The following is a 7,500-nucleotide window of genomic DNA, read 5'->3' on the forward strand; positions in this document are numbered from 1 at the left end:
GTTCATCTACAGCCACACCACAGTGGATACGCCCAATCTCATCTGATCTTGGAAGCTAAGCAGTGTTGGGCCTGGTTAGTACTTGGATGGGAGACCACCTGGGAATACAAGGTGCTGTAGATATTTTTATACTGCCAACACCGTTCTGTTGATGCATTCCATTTTCAAATGTATTCATTTATGAACCAGTAGTTAGAAGTAGAAAAGTTCAAACAGAAACCACAAAGCTCATCTACAGCCACACCACACTGGATACGCCCAATCTCATCTGATCTTGGAAGCTAAGCAGTGTTGGGCCTGGTTAGTAATTGGATTGGAGACCACCTGGGAATACAAGGTGCTGTAGATAATTTTATACTGCCAACACCGTTCTGTTGATGCATTCAATTTTCAAATGTATTCATTTATGAACCAGTAGTTAGAAGTAGAAAAGTTCAAACAGAAACCACAAAGCTTATCTACAGCCACATCACACTGGATACGCCAAATCTCATCTGATCTTGGAAGCTAAGCAGTGTTGGGCCTGGTCAGTACTTGGGTGGGAGACCACCTGTGAATACAAGGTGCTGTAGATTAATTTATACTGCCAACACCGTTCTGTTGATGCATTCCATTTTCAAACGTATTCATTTATGAACCAGTAGTTAGAAGTAGAAAAGTTCTAACAGAAACCACAAAGTTCATCTACAGCCACACCACACTGGATACGCCCAATCTCATCTGATCTTGGAAGCTAAGCAGTGTTGGGCCTGGTTAGTACTTGGATGGGAGACCACCTGGGAATACAAGGTGCTGTAGATATTTTTATACTGCCAACACCGTTCTGTTGATGCATTCCATTTTCAAACGTATTAATTTATGAACCAGTAGTTAGAAGTAGAAAAGTTCTAACAGAAACCACAAAGATCATCTACAGCCACACCACACTGGATACGCCCAATCTCATCTGATCTTGGAAGCTAAGCAGTGTTGGGCCTGGTTAGTACTTGTATGGGAGACCACCTGGGAATACAAGGTGCTGTAGATATTTTTATACTGCCAACACCGTTCTGTTGATGCATTCCATTTTCAAACGTATTCATTTATGAACCAGTAGTTAGAAGTAGAAAAGTTCTAACAGAAACCACAAAATACATCTACAGCCACACCACACTGGATACGCCCAATCTCATCTGATCTTGGAAGTTAAGCAGTGTTGGGCCTGGTTAGTACTTGGATGGGAGACCACCTGAGAATACAAGGTGCTGTAGATAATTTTATACTGCCAACACCGTTCTGTTGATGCATTCCATTTTCAAATGTATTCATTTATGAACCAGTAGTTAGAAGTAGAAAAGTTCTAACAGAAACCAGAAAGTTCATCTACAGCCACACCACACTGGATACGCCCAATCTCATCTGATCTTGGAAGCTAAGCAGTGTTGGGCCTGGTTAGTACTTGTATGGGAGACCACCTGGGAATACAAGGTGCTGTAGATATTTTTATACTGCCAACAGCGTCCTGTAGATGCATTCAATTTTCAAATGTATTCATTTATGAACCAGTAGTTAGAAATAGAAAAGTTCAAACAGAAACCACAAAGCTCATCTACAGCCACACCACACTGGATACGCCCAATCTTATCTGATCTTGGAAGCTAAGCAGTGTTGGGCCTGGTCAGTACGTGTATGGGAGACCACCTGGGAATACAAGGTGCTGTAGATATTTTTATACTGCCAACACCGTTCTGTTGATGCATTCCATTTTCAAACGTATTCATTTATGAACCAGTAGTTAGAAGTAGAAAAGTTCTAACAGAAACCACAAAGTTCATCTACAGCCACACCACACTGGATACGCCCAATCTCATCTGATCTTGGAAGCTAAGCAGTGTTGGGCCTGGTTAGTACTTGGAGGGGAGACCACCTGGGAATACAAGGTGCTGTAGATATTTTTATACTGCCAACACCGTTCTGTTGATGCATTCCATTTTCAAACGTATTCATTTATGAACCAGTAGTTAGAAGTAGAAAAGTTCTAACAGAAACCACAAAGCTCATCTACAGCCACACCACACTGGATACGCCCAATCTCATCTGATCTTGGAAGCTAAACAGTGTTGGACCTGGTTAGTACTTGGATGGGAGACCACCTGGGAATACAAGGTGCTGTAGATATTTTTATACTGCCAACACCGTTCTGTTGATGCATTCCATTTTCAAACGTATTCATTTATGAACCAGTAGTTAGAAGTAGAAAAGTTCTAACAGAAACCATAAAGCTCATCTACAGCCACACCGCACTGGATACGCCCAATCTCATCTGATCTTGGAAGCTAAGCAGTGTTGGGCCTTGTTAGTACTTGGATGGGAGACCACCTGGGAATACAAGGTGCTGTAGATAATTTTATACTGCCAACACCGTTCTGTTGATGCATTCCATTTTCAAACGTATTCATTTATGAACCAGTAGTTAGAAGTAGAAAAGTTCTAACAGAAACCACAAAGCTCATCTACAGCTACACCACACTGGATACGCCCAATCTCATCTGATCTTGGAAGCTAAGCAGTGTTGGGCTTGGTTAGTACTTGGATGGGAGACCACCTGGGAATACAAGGTGCTGTAGATATTTTTATACTGCCAACAGCGTCCTGTTGATGCATTCAATTTTCAAATGTATTCATTTATGAACCAGTAGTTAGAAATAGAAAAGTTCAAACAGAAACCACAAAGCTCATCTACAGCCACACCACACTGGATACGCCCAATCTTATCTGATATTGGAAGCTAAGCAGTGTTGGGCCTGGTCAGTACTTGTATGGGAGACCACCTGGGAATACAAGGTGCTGTAGATATTTTTATACTGCCAACACCGTTCTGTTGATGCATTCCATTTTCAAACGTATTCATTTATGAACCAGTAGTTAGAAGTAGAAAAGTTCTAACAGAAACCACAAAGTTCATCTACAGCCACACCACACTGGATACGCCCAATCTCATCTGATCTTGGAAGCTAAGCAGTGTTGGGCCTGGTTAGTACTTGGATGGGAGACCACCTGGGAATACAAGGTGCTGTAGATAATTTTATACTGCCAACACCGTTCTGTTGATGCATTCCATTTTCAAACGTATTCATTTATGAACCAGTAGTTAGAAGTAGAAAAGTTCTAACAAAAACCACAAAGTTCATCTACAGCCACACCACACTGGATACGCCCAATCTCATCTGGTCTTGGAAGCTAAGCAGTGTTGGGCCTGGTTAGTACTTGGATGGGAGACCACCTGGGAATACAAGGTGCTGTAGATATTTTTATACTGCCAACACCGTTCTGTTGATGCATTCCATTTTCAAACGTATTCATTTATGAACCAGTAGTTAGAAGTAGAAAAGTTCTAACAGAAACCACAAAGCTCATCTACAGCCACACCACACTGGATTCGCCCAATCTCATCTGATCTTGGAAGCTAAGCAGTGTTGGGCCTGGTTAGTACTTGGATGGGAGACCACCTGGGAATACAAGGTGCTGTAGATATTTTTATACTGCCAACACCGTTCTGTTGATGCATTCCATTTTCAAACGTATTCATTTATGAACCAGTAGTTAGAAGTAGAAAAGTTCTAACAGAAACCACAAAGTTCATCTACAGCCACACCACACTGGATACGCCCAATCTCATCTGATCTTGGAAGCTAAGCAGTGTTGGGCCTGGTTAGTACTTGGATGGGAGACCACCTGGGAATACAAGGTGCTTTAGATATTTTTATACTGCCAACACCGTTCTGTTGATGCATTCCATTTTCAAACGTATTCATTTATGAACCAGTAGTTAGAAGTAGAAAAGTTCTAACAGAAACCACAAAGCTCATCTACAACCACACCACACTGGATACGCCCAATCTCATCTGATCTTGGAAGCTAAGCAGTGTTGGGCCTGGTTAGTACTTGGATGGGAGACCACCTGGGAATACAAGGTTCTGTAGATATTTTTATACTGCCAACACCGTTCTGTTGATGCATTCAATTTTCGAGTGTATTCATTTATGAACCAGTAGTTAGAAGTAGAAAAGTTCAAACAGAAACTACAAAGCTCATCTACAGCCACATCACACTGGATACGCCAAATCTCATCTGATCTTGGAAGCTAAGCAGTGTTGGGCCTGGTCAGTACTTGGATGGGAGACCACCTGGGAATACAAGGTGCTGTAGATATTTTTATACTGCCAACACCGTTCTGTTGATGCATTCCATTTTCAAACGTATTCATTTATGAACCAGTAGTTAGAAGTAGAAAAGTTCTAACAGAAACCATAAAGCTCATCTACAGCCACACCACACTGGATACGCCCAATCTCATCTGATCTTAGAAGCTAAGCAGTGTTGGGCCTGGTTAGTACTTGGATGGGAGACCACCTGGGAATACAAGGTGCTGTAGATATTTTTATACTGCCAACACCGTTCTGTTGATGCATTCCATTTTCAAACGTATTCATTTATGAACCAGTAGTTAGAAGTAGAAAAGTTCTAACAGAAACCACAAAGCTCATCTACAGCCACACCACACTGGATACGCCCAATCTCATCTGATCTTGGAAGATAAGTAGTGTTGGGCCTGGTTAGTACTTGGATGGGAGACCACCTGGGAATACAAGGTGCTGTAGATATTTTTTTTTATACTGCCAACATCGTTCTGTTGATGCATTCCATTTTCAAACGTATTCATTTATGAACCAGTAGTTAGAAGTAGAAAAGTCCTAACAGAAACCACAAAGCTCATCTACAGCCACACCACACTGGATACGCCCAATCTCATCTGATCTTGGAAGCTAAGCAGTGTTGGGCCTGGTTAGTACTTGGATGGGAGACCACCTGGGAATACAAGGTGCTGTAGATAATTTTATACTGCCAACACCGTTCTGTTGATGCATTCCATTTTCAAACGTATTCATTTATGAACCAGTAGTTAGAAGTAGAAAAGTACTAACAGAAACCACAAAGTTCATCTACAGCCACACTACACTGGATACGCCCAATCTCATCTGATCTTGGAAGCTAAACAGTGTTGGGCCTGGTTAGTACTTGGATGGGAGACCACCTGGGAATACAAGGTGCTGTAGATAATTTTATACTGCCAACACCGTTCTGTTGATGCATTCCATTTTCAAACGTATTCATTTATGAACCAGTAGTTAGAAGTAGAAAAGTCCTAACAGAAACCACAAAGCTCATCTACAGCCACACCACACTGGATACGCCTAATCTCATCTGATCTTGGAAGCTAAGCAGTGTTGGGCCTGGTTAGTACTTGGATGGGAGACCACCTGGGAATACAAGGTGCTGTAGATAATTTTATACTGCCAACACCGTTCTGTTGATGCATTCCATTTTCAAACGTATTTATTTATGAACCAGTAGTTAGAAGTAGAAAAGTACTAACAGAAACCATAAAGCTCATCTACAGCCACACCACACTGGATACGCCCAATCTCATCTGATCTTGGAAACTAAGCAGTATTGGGCCTGGTTAGTACTTGGATGGGAGACCACCTGGGAATACAAGGTGCTGTAGATATTTTTATACTACCAACACCGTTCTGTTGATGCATTTCATTTTCAAACGTATTCATTTATGAACCAGTAGTTAGAAGTAGAAAAGTACTAACAGAAATCATAAAGCTCTTCTACAGGCACACCACACTGGATACGCCCAATCTCATCTGATCTTGGAAGTTAAGCAGTATTGGGCCTGGTTAGTACTTGGATTGGAGACCACCTGGGAATACAAGGTGCTGTAGATATTTTTATACTGCCAACACCGTTCTGTTGATGCATTCCATTTTCAAACGTATTCATTTATGAACCAGTAGTTAGAAGTAGAAAAGTTCTAACAGAAACCACAAAGTTCATCTACAGCAACACCACACTGGATACGCCCAATCTCATCTGATCTTGGAAGCTAAGCAGTGTTGGGCCTGGTTAGTACTTGGATGGGAGACCACCTGGGAATACAAGGTGCTGTAGATAATTTTATACTGCCAACACCGTTCTGTTGATGCATTCCATTTTCAAACGTATTCATTTATGAACCAGTAGTTAGAAGTAGAAAAGTTCTAACAGAAACCACAAAGTTCATCTACAGCCACACCACACTGGATACGCCCAATCTCATCTGATCTTGGAAGCTAAGCAGTGTTGGGCCTGGTTAGTACTTGTATGGGAGACCACCTGGGAATACAAGGTGCTGTAGATATTTTTATACTGCCAACAGCGTCCTGTAGATGCATTCAATTTTCAAATGTATTCATTTATGAACCAGTAGTTAGAAATAGAAAAGTTCAAACAGAAACCACAAAGCTCATCTACAGCCACACCACACTGGATACGCCCAATCTTATCTGATCTTGGAAGCTAAGCAGTGTTGGGCCTGGTCAGTACGTGTATGGGAGACCACCTGGGAATACAAGGTGCTGTAGATATTTTTATACTGCCAACACCGTTCTGTTGATGCATTCCATTTTCAAACGTATTCATTTATGAACCAGTAGTTAGAAGTAGAAAAGTTCTAACAGAAACCACAAAGTTCATCTACAGCCACACCACACTGGATACGCCCAATCTCATCTGATCTTGGAAGCTAAGCAGTGTTGGGCCTGGTTAGTACTTGGAGGGGAGACCACCTGGGAATACAAGGTGCTGTAGATATTTTTATACTGCCAACACCGTTCTGTTGATGCATTCCATTTTCAAACGTATTCATTTATGAACCAGTAGTTAGAAGTAGAAAAGTTCTAACAGAAACCACAAAGCTCATCTACAGCCACACCACACTGGATACGCCCAATCTCATCTGATCTTGGAAGCTAAACAGTGTTGGACCTGGTTAGTACTTGGATGGGAGACCACCTGGGAATACAAGGTGCTGTAGATATTTTTATACTGCCAACACCGTTCTGTTGATGCATTCCATTTTCAAACGTATTCATTTATGAACCAGTAGTTAGAAGTAGAAAAGTTCTAACAGAAACCATAAAGCTCATCTACAGCCACACCGCACTGGATACGCCCAATCTCATCTGATCTTGGAAGCTAAGCAGTGTTGGGCCTTGTTAGTACTTGGATGGGAGACCACCTGGGAATACAAGGTGCTGTAGATAATTTTATACTGCCAACACCGTTCTGTTGATGCATTCCATTTTCAAACGTATTCATTTATGAACCAGTAGTTAGAAGTAGAAAAGTTCTAACAGAAACCACAAAGCTCATCTACAGCTACACCACACTGGATACGCCCAATCTCATCTGATCTTGGAAGCTAAGCAGTGTTGGGCTTGGTTAGTACTTGGATGGGAGACCACCTGGGAATACAAGGTGCTGTAGATATTTTTATACTGCCAACAGCGTCCTGTTGATGCATTCAATTTTCAAATGTATTCATTTATGAACCAGTAGTTAGAAATAGAAAAGTTCAAACAGAAACCACAAAGCTCATCTACAGCCACACCACACTGGATACGCCCAATC

The 7,500-nt window shown here is 41.6% G+C and overlaps 26 non-coding genes and 8 pseudogenes across 26 annotated transcripts; all 34 read left to right on the forward strand.

Annotated features, from left to right (window-relative positions):
- The first annotated feature begins 4 nt into the window (after window positions 1–4).
- Window positions 5–123, forward strand: LOC135064004 (5S ribosomal RNA). Its single transcript, XR_010250321.1, has one exon. It is a non-coding gene; the product is annotated as a 5S ribosomal RNA (ribosomal RNA).
- A 107-nt stretch (window positions 124–230) lies between these two features.
- On the forward strand, window positions 231–349 carry LOC134889674 (5S ribosomal RNA; annotated as a pseudogene).
- A 107-nt stretch (window positions 350–456) lies between these two features.
- LOC134889963 (5S ribosomal RNA) lies at window positions 457–575 on the forward strand (annotated as a pseudogene).
- A 107-nt stretch (window positions 576–682) lies between these two features.
- Window positions 683–801, forward strand: LOC135062160 (5S ribosomal RNA). Its single transcript, XR_010248516.1, has one exon. It is a non-coding gene; the product is annotated as a 5S ribosomal RNA (ribosomal RNA).
- A 107-nt stretch (window positions 802–908) lies between these two features.
- On the forward strand, window positions 909–1,027 carry LOC135060962 (5S ribosomal RNA). Its single transcript, XR_010247357.1, has one exon. It is a non-coding gene; the product is annotated as a 5S ribosomal RNA (ribosomal RNA).
- A 107-nt stretch (window positions 1,028–1,134) lies between these two features.
- On the forward strand, window positions 1,135–1,253 carry LOC135058523 (5S ribosomal RNA). The gene has a single exon (XR_010244950.1). It is a non-coding gene; the product is annotated as a 5S ribosomal RNA (ribosomal RNA).
- A 107-nt stretch (window positions 1,254–1,360) lies between these two features.
- On the forward strand, window positions 1,361–1,479 carry LOC135060963 (5S ribosomal RNA). The gene has a single exon (XR_010247358.1). It is a non-coding gene; the product is annotated as a 5S ribosomal RNA (ribosomal RNA).
- A 107-nt stretch (window positions 1,480–1,586) lies between these two features.
- LOC134891202 (5S ribosomal RNA) lies at window positions 1,587–1,705 on the forward strand (annotated as a pseudogene).
- A 107-nt stretch (window positions 1,706–1,812) lies between these two features.
- Window positions 1,813–1,931, forward strand: LOC135063445 (5S ribosomal RNA). The gene has a single exon (XR_010249777.1). It is a non-coding gene; the product is annotated as a 5S ribosomal RNA (ribosomal RNA).
- A 107-nt stretch (window positions 1,932–2,038) lies between these two features.
- On the forward strand, window positions 2,039–2,157 carry LOC135063471 (5S ribosomal RNA). Its single transcript, XR_010249801.1, has one exon. It is a non-coding gene; the product is annotated as a 5S ribosomal RNA (ribosomal RNA).
- Window positions 2,158–2,264: 107 nt separating this feature from the next.
- On the forward strand, window positions 2,265–2,383 carry LOC134884744 (5S ribosomal RNA). The gene has a single exon (XR_010168881.1). It is a non-coding gene; the product is annotated as a 5S ribosomal RNA (ribosomal RNA).
- A 107-nt stretch (window positions 2,384–2,490) lies between these two features.
- LOC135062523 (5S ribosomal RNA) lies at window positions 2,491–2,609 on the forward strand. The gene has a single exon (XR_010248870.1). It is a non-coding gene; the product is annotated as a 5S ribosomal RNA (ribosomal RNA).
- A 107-nt stretch (window positions 2,610–2,716) lies between these two features.
- LOC134891647 (5S ribosomal RNA) lies at window positions 2,717–2,835 on the forward strand (annotated as a pseudogene).
- A 107-nt stretch (window positions 2,836–2,942) lies between these two features.
- LOC135062173 (5S ribosomal RNA) lies at window positions 2,943–3,061 on the forward strand. Its single transcript, XR_010248528.1, has one exon. It is a non-coding gene; the product is annotated as a 5S ribosomal RNA (ribosomal RNA).
- A 107-nt stretch (window positions 3,062–3,168) lies between these two features.
- Window positions 3,169–3,287, forward strand: LOC135061025 (5S ribosomal RNA). Its single transcript, XR_010247418.1, has one exon. It is a non-coding gene; the product is annotated as a 5S ribosomal RNA (ribosomal RNA).
- Window positions 3,288–3,394: 107 nt separating this feature from the next.
- LOC135058690 (5S ribosomal RNA) lies at window positions 3,395–3,513 on the forward strand. The gene has a single exon (XR_010245116.1). It is a non-coding gene; the product is annotated as a 5S ribosomal RNA (ribosomal RNA).
- Window positions 3,514–3,620: 107 nt separating this feature from the next.
- Window positions 3,621–3,739, forward strand: LOC135067160 (5S ribosomal RNA). The gene has a single exon (XR_010253384.1). It is a non-coding gene; the product is annotated as a 5S ribosomal RNA (ribosomal RNA).
- Window positions 3,740–3,846: 107 nt separating this feature from the next.
- Window positions 3,847–3,965, forward strand: LOC134885601 (5S ribosomal RNA). Its single transcript, XR_010169713.1, has one exon. It is a non-coding gene; the product is annotated as a 5S ribosomal RNA (ribosomal RNA).
- Window positions 3,966–4,072: 107 nt separating this feature from the next.
- On the forward strand, window positions 4,073–4,191 carry LOC134887027 (5S ribosomal RNA; annotated as a pseudogene).
- A 107-nt stretch (window positions 4,192–4,298) lies between these two features.
- LOC135064768 (5S ribosomal RNA) lies at window positions 4,299–4,417 on the forward strand. Its single transcript, XR_010251069.1, has one exon. It is a non-coding gene; the product is annotated as a 5S ribosomal RNA (ribosomal RNA).
- Window positions 4,418–4,524: 107 nt separating this feature from the next.
- Window positions 4,525–4,643, forward strand: LOC135063005 (5S ribosomal RNA). Its single transcript, XR_010249346.1, has one exon. It is a non-coding gene; the product is annotated as a 5S ribosomal RNA (ribosomal RNA).
- A 111-nt stretch (window positions 4,644–4,754) lies between these two features.
- Window positions 4,755–4,873, forward strand: LOC135062185 (5S ribosomal RNA). The gene has a single exon (XR_010248539.1). It is a non-coding gene; the product is annotated as a 5S ribosomal RNA (ribosomal RNA).
- A 107-nt stretch (window positions 4,874–4,980) lies between these two features.
- On the forward strand, window positions 4,981–5,099 carry LOC135064134 (5S ribosomal RNA). Its single transcript, XR_010250446.1, has one exon. It is a non-coding gene; the product is annotated as a 5S ribosomal RNA (ribosomal RNA).
- A 107-nt stretch (window positions 5,100–5,206) lies between these two features.
- On the forward strand, window positions 5,207–5,325 carry LOC135060486 (5S ribosomal RNA). Its single transcript, XR_010246879.1, has one exon. It is a non-coding gene; the product is annotated as a 5S ribosomal RNA (ribosomal RNA).
- Window positions 5,326–5,432: 107 nt separating this feature from the next.
- LOC134885909 (5S ribosomal RNA) lies at window positions 5,433–5,551 on the forward strand. Its single transcript, XR_010170011.1, has one exon. It is a non-coding gene; the product is annotated as a 5S ribosomal RNA (ribosomal RNA).
- A 107-nt stretch (window positions 5,552–5,658) lies between these two features.
- LOC134893474 (5S ribosomal RNA) lies at window positions 5,659–5,777 on the forward strand (annotated as a pseudogene).
- Window positions 5,778–5,884: 107 nt separating this feature from the next.
- Window positions 5,885–6,003, forward strand: LOC135059594 (5S ribosomal RNA). The gene has a single exon (XR_010245995.1). It is a non-coding gene; the product is annotated as a 5S ribosomal RNA (ribosomal RNA).
- Window positions 6,004–6,110: 107 nt separating this feature from the next.
- On the forward strand, window positions 6,111–6,229 carry LOC135060964 (5S ribosomal RNA). Its single transcript, XR_010247359.1, has one exon. It is a non-coding gene; the product is annotated as a 5S ribosomal RNA (ribosomal RNA).
- A 107-nt stretch (window positions 6,230–6,336) lies between these two features.
- On the forward strand, window positions 6,337–6,455 carry LOC134891203 (5S ribosomal RNA; annotated as a pseudogene).
- A 107-nt stretch (window positions 6,456–6,562) lies between these two features.
- Window positions 6,563–6,681, forward strand: LOC135063446 (5S ribosomal RNA). Its single transcript, XR_010249778.1, has one exon. It is a non-coding gene; the product is annotated as a 5S ribosomal RNA (ribosomal RNA).
- Window positions 6,682–6,788: 107 nt separating this feature from the next.
- LOC135063472 (5S ribosomal RNA) lies at window positions 6,789–6,907 on the forward strand. Its single transcript, XR_010249802.1, has one exon. It is a non-coding gene; the product is annotated as a 5S ribosomal RNA (ribosomal RNA).
- Window positions 6,908–7,014: 107 nt separating this feature from the next.
- Window positions 7,015–7,133, forward strand: LOC134885898 (5S ribosomal RNA). Its single transcript, XR_010170001.1, has one exon. It is a non-coding gene; the product is annotated as a 5S ribosomal RNA (ribosomal RNA).
- A 107-nt stretch (window positions 7,134–7,240) lies between these two features.
- Window positions 7,241–7,359, forward strand: LOC135062524 (5S ribosomal RNA). Its single transcript, XR_010248871.1, has one exon. It is a non-coding gene; the product is annotated as a 5S ribosomal RNA (ribosomal RNA).
- A 107-nt stretch (window positions 7,360–7,466) lies between these two features.
- Window positions 7,467–7,500, forward strand: part of LOC134891648 (5S ribosomal RNA) — a 119-nt pseudogene continuing 85 nt past the window's right edge.

The sequence above is a fragment of the Pseudophryne corroboree genome, chromosome 3 (assembly GCF_028390025.1).
Source record: "Pseudophryne corroboree isolate aPseCor3 chromosome 3, aPseCor3.hap2, whole genome shotgun sequence".
Lineage (NCBI taxonomy): Eukaryota > Metazoa > Chordata > Amphibia > Anura > Myobatrachidae > Pseudophryne > Pseudophryne corroboree.